Source organism: Oratosquilla oratoria, chromosome 17 (genome assembly GCF_046742065.1).
Source record: "Oratosquilla oratoria isolate Oo_2021 chromosome 17, ASM4674206v1, whole genome shotgun sequence".
Lineage (NCBI taxonomy): Eukaryota > Metazoa > Arthropoda > Malacostraca > Stomatopoda > Squillidae > Oratosquilla > Oratosquilla oratoria.
In genome coordinates this window covers 33,589,746-33,597,245 of record NC_134793.1, presented here as the reverse complement: position 1 = coordinate 33,597,245, position 7,500 = coordinate 33,589,746, and positions in this window count along the sequence as shown.

The window sequence follows — 7,500 nt, the reverse complement described above, 5'->3', positions numbered from 1 at the left end:
TTCTCCGACTGTGGGTTCCTGTGTATCATTTACAAATGTGCTACTACATTTCTGTTTAGAAATTATCATTATATATTTTTCTGTCACCACAGAAGTCAAAAGGGACTCACTAAGTTGAAAAGAATCGTCTGGAGTTGCTAAGATAAAAGGTAAAAAATCGATAAATGAATTGTAGAGGTTAAATGACCCTTTCTTTCATTTATAGGGATAAAGCTAACTAGAGACAGAGTGAAGAGGAAAGGTTTGGCTTTGTATGCCATACGCTAAGACCCATCGGAATCCTCTGGAGCCATGGCATTACCCGAGAACAGAACGTGTGTGTGTGTGTGTGTGTGTGTGTGTGTGTGTGTGTGTGTGTGTGTGTGTGTGTGTGTGTGTGTGTGTGTGTGTGTGTGTGTGTGTGTGTGTGTGTGTGTGTGTGTGTGTGTGTGTGTGTGTGTGTGTGTGCGTATGTGTATATGTATGTGTGTGTGTGTGTGCGTATGTGTATGTGTATGTGTATGTCTGTCTGTCTGTCTGTGAACCTTGGGTTCGAACCTCGTCCACCATGAATAATAAACGGATTAATCAAACGGATTAACCAAAGTTAAGTTACCCTGTCACTGTTGAATGTGGCAAACAGGACTCGAATATCCTTTAGAGCTGATAATGTATTTTTCAGGGCACTTAGCCATAGGTGAGAGTGTGTGGGAGTTTGTATATTTACCACGTCCCTAGTTAAACCGCCCGAAGAGTAGAGTGTTTCAGCCGGAGAGAGCCAATGGATTAGTAACTCTATATCACGTGTCATGTGTATCGGGGAAAACATAAGCGGGATGTGGAAAAAAAAACTCTGAGAGGTGTAAAGAAAAAGACTGAATGAAAAATACATAGACTGAGAGACAGACAGACAGACTGAGAGACTAAGAGACAGACACTGAGAGACGGAAACAGACAACGGGACGAGACTGTTCTGATAAGCTATCTTAAAAGACTTGTTTCGGAAGGGATACGGTTACTACTCTTGAAGCCACCAACTATGCTCTACATACACGGACAGCCAGTGTTAGTGGCAATGAGGCACCTGGAACATTTTGAGAAAAGAACACAGATGTACTTATTCATGAAGTGAGATCCAAGACCAACGAGTTATATTGATGGATTATCGAAAAATGACAACCTCATCACACACACAAGCCTGATGAAACTACTGTGGTAAGGTACAGCGGAGCCCTTACATGGCTAAGAGTGCCACCCAGGGTCAGTCCTCCGTGATGCATCCTCCCTCCCCATTTCCCCAATCACCACTTCCCATCTCCATCAGCCTACTATAGCTATTGATTAGCGAAATAATTAAACAGATTTCAAAAATGCTATTTAATGTCCCTGTTGCAGAACGGATAAGGGGCAAAATATTTCATATTCGCTTGATTCTAACGCAAAATCTGTACATTACGGTAAACTATTCAGGTCTCCTTTGACCTCATTTTATTATGATTATTTTGTCAGCCTTGTGAGCGGCATGTCCAGACTAGAATTGGCGCCCCCCTCCTAAATGTGCCACCCCAGTGCATATGCCCCCCACCCCAAGTGAAGGCCTATGTGTTGGCACAGTGTATACATATATATATATATAAGTATATATATATATATATATATATATATATATATATATTTATAGTGTACCTAATTTATATGATGCTGTTGTGTAATTATTTTATGTATTACAATGTATTGTGGGATTTAGCTGATGTGGTGCGCGCCGTGGTTTAGCGCGAAAATGTGAGCGTGTCGTCAGTATTCAAGCAGCCTTGACTACTGTTGCACGCATTTTTGTGTTAGTGCTCTTTTTGTGTATCTAAATATACTTGTGCCTTGACTTTCGTTGAGTGTTCTTTTGCCACCCAGAACACCTAGTACAATGGATGTATCGTCACGCAGGTTTTATTTCGTTACCTACTTACCTACTGAAGAGGTTAAACATTTGATCAGTCATGCAATGGGAGTATACGCCAGAGTCCTGAAGCTTCACTCTCGCCACCATCTGCGCAATCCCCCATGCAGACACCCATACAATCCGACACCCTCCTACACGCACACACACGATTGATTTAAGAATATAAGAATAAAGGAGACTGTTTGAGACCATAAGGCCTACACTAGGTAGTTCCATGTCTATTACCATCTATTATCCCAATCCATAAAGTTACCTAATCTTTTTTTTTTTAAACAACCAATAGTTTCAACGCTCATTACATGATTACTAAGTATATTCCATTCGTTAAACACTCTGTTGGTAAATCAATTCTTGCCTATTTCCTCCTTAGACCCAAATTTGTCCAATTCAAATCCATTACTACGAGTTCGATTTTGATGTCCTGATATGACTCTACCTGCCTCAGCCATTAGTTCTATGGTCGTCTATTTGGCCTCCTCCATCGGGGTTGTCTTTAGTGGGTATTATCCCATGAATGAGATCAAAATAAGGGTAGTGTGACACATGTTTATATAGGTGGACCTAACGTTTACGAATGATGACAGTAAGAAGCCTTGACTGGGGTCACATCGAGAATTGTCACCCCAGAACGCCCACATGAAGAATCGTCACCCCATGAGATCCCACCTGAAGAATTGTCACACCAGTAGGCCGAATATCAACAGTGAAATAAAGATTAGATTAAGTTAGGTTAGGTTAGGTTAGGTTAGGATAGGTTAGGATAGGTCAGGTCAGATTATGTTAGGTTAGGTCAGGTCAGGTTAGGATAGGTTGAATGAGGATTATGCTTATTGTCATCAAATATTCGTAAACCCAGGATGGCCCACATGAAGAATTGTCACCCTAGGATAGCCCACAATGAAGAATTGTCACCCTAGGATAGCCCACAATGAAGAATTGTCACCCTGTCGAAGTCTGGGGTGAAGATTCTACATTTGATCCCTTGATTGAGTCTCATAGAGTTGGTCCTGGTTTTATATATAATCATCCAAGCAATATACTAGGATAGCCCACAGTGAAGAATTGTCACCCTGTCGAAGTCTGGGGTGACGATTCTACATTTGATCCCTCGATTGAGTCTCATAGAGCTGGTCCTGGTTTTATATATAATCATCCAAGTGATATACTATGATTCTCAAGGCACTTGGTGCCAAATACATTGAGATGGCTCTTCAAGTCAACATGACCTTATGTTATCTTATGGCAGTGTTTCCCAACCTTTTTTCAGGCGATCTTAATATGATCTTCATAATGTGATTGCGACCCTACTAATCTATTTGTATATGTGTTAATACATATGACTAGTTGTTGACTGTAAAAAGTAGGGGACAATGTTTGATAAGTATATGTGTAAGAAAGGTAATGTAAGGTTATAAAAGACAAAGTTAACATAGTTGAATTTTATTGTAGTAATATGAATTTGGAAGCCTGATATTAATTTAGCATACAAGATGTCTTGGCGACCCCAGGAAATACGCTTGGCGACCCCATGGTTGGGAAATAAAGACCTTAAGGAGATCTCGGCTACAGAAACTGCCGATGCTTCTTCCTTGGCCGTGTTGCCTCCAGTGAGGTGGTATACGATGTATAAGCTTGTTGTAGTGGGCAGAACTGGGCGCGTTCTTCGGTGCATTCCTTGGTGCGTTCCGCTTTAGTTTGGCCGCGGTTAGCGCTCCCACACTATTAAAGCTTAAGAGACAGGTTCATACCGAAATAAAAGTCCGGTAGGCCACATACTATATAAAAAAAAAATCCTAGGCCACATCCAAAAGGAAGGCGACATATTATACAGGCACCTATATTGCTTTAATAGTTTGGGAGCGCTAACCGAGGCCAAACTAGAGGAACGCGCCCAGCTCTGCTTGACAAGAGAGGGATTGAAACTCGAGTCATATAACAGATACAGTTTTAGATCATCAACTTCCTTCTTCAGGGGCACTACGGTGCAATTCAAAAGGACTTCTGGTTTAGTATATAAAAAGAGAAAGAAAAAATATATACATATGTGTATGATACAATATATGATATACACATGTGACTAATGATATACAGTATTCGCTTCCCTTGTTGCCACACCAAGAACGTATATTCTTTAGTCACCCCTTACGTAAGTGTTCTTTGTGAAGAATAGCAATTTACATCAATCCATTTTCTATTAAGACACACAGGTGTTGAATTATGGTACAAGTTAGTTTGATGTAACGCTAAACTTTGCTCTTAGGGATTAAGTAAACTTTAATGCAAGCCGTGATGGCCTCCTTCAAATATTTTATGCTGTTCAGAAACTCTACTCGAGCCTGAAGCTGCAAATTTCTTTTATATACCTAAAGAAACACATGTATTAAAAAAAAATATTTCTTTAACCGCACTGCAAATGTTTGGAACAAAGAACCTGTTAATGCTGTGGGTTCAAATACAATAGTTTAAAAAAAAAACCCACCCGGGTGAATATATGGAATCCAATGCCACTCTGACTCATTTCTCCGCATCGTGAGGTTATACATACAAAGTCAGAGGTTCTTGAATGATTTCACTGTTTACAAAGTTTTTTTCAGGTGGGCCATACGATCGGGGAGGCAATTGAGGGCAACTGAGGAAGTCTGGGTATTTTTTTTTATTTCATTATTTTTTTTTCATTATTATTTTTTATTGATGCCTTGTTCTTTTGAAGTGGTTTTAAACCAGGGTTTTTAAGCTTTTTCAGCTGAAGAGGAGTTTATTTTTCAAATGATAAGAATTGTACATCACCACATGGGGGGGGGGAGGCATTAGGATTTTAAAGGTGATTTGGTGGTGCATAACGACCACAAAAACAAAGATCGAGAACCACTGGATTATATCCTCTTTTCAATTCGCAAGCAGTACAGTAAAGGACCTAAATGTTGGTGTTTGCATTTGGTATGTATTCCTTTATATTGTCTGATATTTCATAACAAATACAATATTTTGTCTATTTGTTTATTTATCTATCTTACTATTTATTCATATTTATCATCATCATCATCATCATCATCATCATCATCATCATCATCATCATCATCATCATCATCATCATCATCATCATCATCATCATCATCATCATCATCATCGTTGTTGTTGTTGTTGTTGTTTATTGTTATTATTTATTATTATTTCTATCAGTGGAAATTTTTATACGGATTAAATGATGGCAAATTGATATACTACCTTGCGGTCTACTTAGGGTCTAAATCTTTGGCTGTCGATCTTGTTTTGGCTGTTGTCAAGTGATTTTATTCAGCCGAAACAATTGGTTGCTTTAAGAAAAGATCAGATAACTTCATGGATAGGGATGACAGGTGGTAAGGGACATGGAACTGCCTAGTGTAGGCCTTATGGTCTCTTGCAGTCTCCTCCAGCCTAATGTACTTATGGTCTCATGGAAAGAATTTTGAACATAGTGATGTACTGCACTATATATAAAAGAAAAATTATCTGCCTATGGGCAAGTGGTCTCCACCTGGAAAGGATTCTTCAGCGATCGAGATCCCGTGTGTGTGTGTGTGTGTGTGTGTGTGTGTGTGTGTGTGTGTGTGTGTGTGTGTGTGTGTGTGTGTGTGTGTGTGTGTGTGTGTGTGTGTGTGTGTGTGTGTGTCTGATTCACCTTCATCTTTGGATCACGTGTTGGACTCGTGATCGACAGATATTTCCCTCCCGGAGGAGAGCTCAGAGCTCGTATGACCGATACATGAGTAATGCTATGACCTTACACGGACACACACACACTACTCCCCGCCCACGAGAGTTAGAGTAACGACTCGAAGTGTAGCGATACTGAAATAATTTCAGCCCTGGGCAGGATTCGAACCAGGTACCGCCGGCACCGCCGTACTGACAGTCTGGAACTCTACCAACCGCGCCACCGAGTCGTGTGTGTGTGTGTGTGTGTGTGTGTGTGTGTGTGTGTGTGTGTGTGTGTGTGTGTGTGTGTGTGTGTGTGTGTGTGTGTGTGTGTGTGTAGAGGATCTTTGTGCGTGTTTCTGTGTGTGCGCATGCGCAATGCGTGAGGATAGCAAGCAAGCAAGCAAGCATGCATGCATTCATGCATATCAGTTCTCAGTTGAGATTAGTTCGTTTTTATGTGTCAAGAATTTATTCTCGTCGTGTCCCGTCCCGCTCTGCAGTTTTATCGCGGGTTTTACGATTCCCTTTTATCATAGACTTTACGACACAGCTTCAACGTAACTTTTGTCCTAAATGATGTATGCAATCACAGACTAATTTTCTTGACACTTCATTCCATTTAGAAATGTGACGTTTTGGGAAAGTGAATTGTATTTGCGATCACTTTTTTCTCTCTCGTTTTCTTCTGTTGTTTATGTAAAATATTGAATGACAGATTTATTGAAATCTATTCAATACATTTTACTTTCTTTGATTTTTTTTTCAATTTTGCTATATATATATATATATATATATATATATATATATATATATATATATATATATATATATATATATATATATATATATATATATGTGTGTGTATATACATATATATATATACTTTTATTTTATCTTACTTTATCTTGATTTTGTTTTACTTCGTTTTCTTTATTTTGCTATTTTCTTATTTTATTTCATTTCATTTTATTTTATTCTATCATATGCTATTTCAATTTTACTTTATTTCATAATTTTTTTTTTTTTTTTTTTTTACCCATTCTATCCACAATATGACCCCAGGATGAATAAAAGGATCTCAGATGTTTCTATGCCACACTCGACAGGAGATGCAACACCTGACACACCCAACAGTATTATCGTCCATGACACGACGTCGTGCTCTGAAATAATCATGGGCGTCTATGGACGCTTTCGCAAGTGGTCGTAGTTTTGAAAGCGTACATATACATCCACGGTTATTTGAGAGCACGACGTCGTGTCGTGGACGGCGCACGGCGAAAAGTCGATGCGTGTAAAACGAACCTTGGTGATGATTTCAAGACGACATGGAAGACTTGTCCATCCCAGGCGACACCGTTATTGACAGGGGGTCCAATTAGTTCAACCTCAACAAAGAACATGGTCATCTTGTTGGGCGTTGATTTCCATCAAATTTCTTGTTTCTCGGGTTTGCTCCACGTCCTCAGGTTCTTCTTTTCTACCTAACCACTGAGGCATTCCACTTCCGGAACGAATATGAGAAGATCAGGATGTACGAAGAACGTATACAAAAAATGTGGACCAGGGCTCATTCACTCCTATAACCTTAACAACTTCAGGTAGGATGGGTCCTAGAGCAAAGGCATTCTACGCTCGGCTGGCAGAGGTGATGGCTGAAAAGAAACAACAACCAAAAAGCAGGATTGTTTCATGAATGAGATGTAGACTATCATTCTCACTCCTAAGATCAGCCCTCCTATGCCTGAGAGGTACCAGGTCCCTATGGGCCAAAACATCACATGTACAAGGAGCAGACGATGGTTGACAAGGATAAACGAACTTCTGTATTAGGCCTTATTAAAATGATAAATATAAGGGTTGTCGAACACAGTCATTGGCGA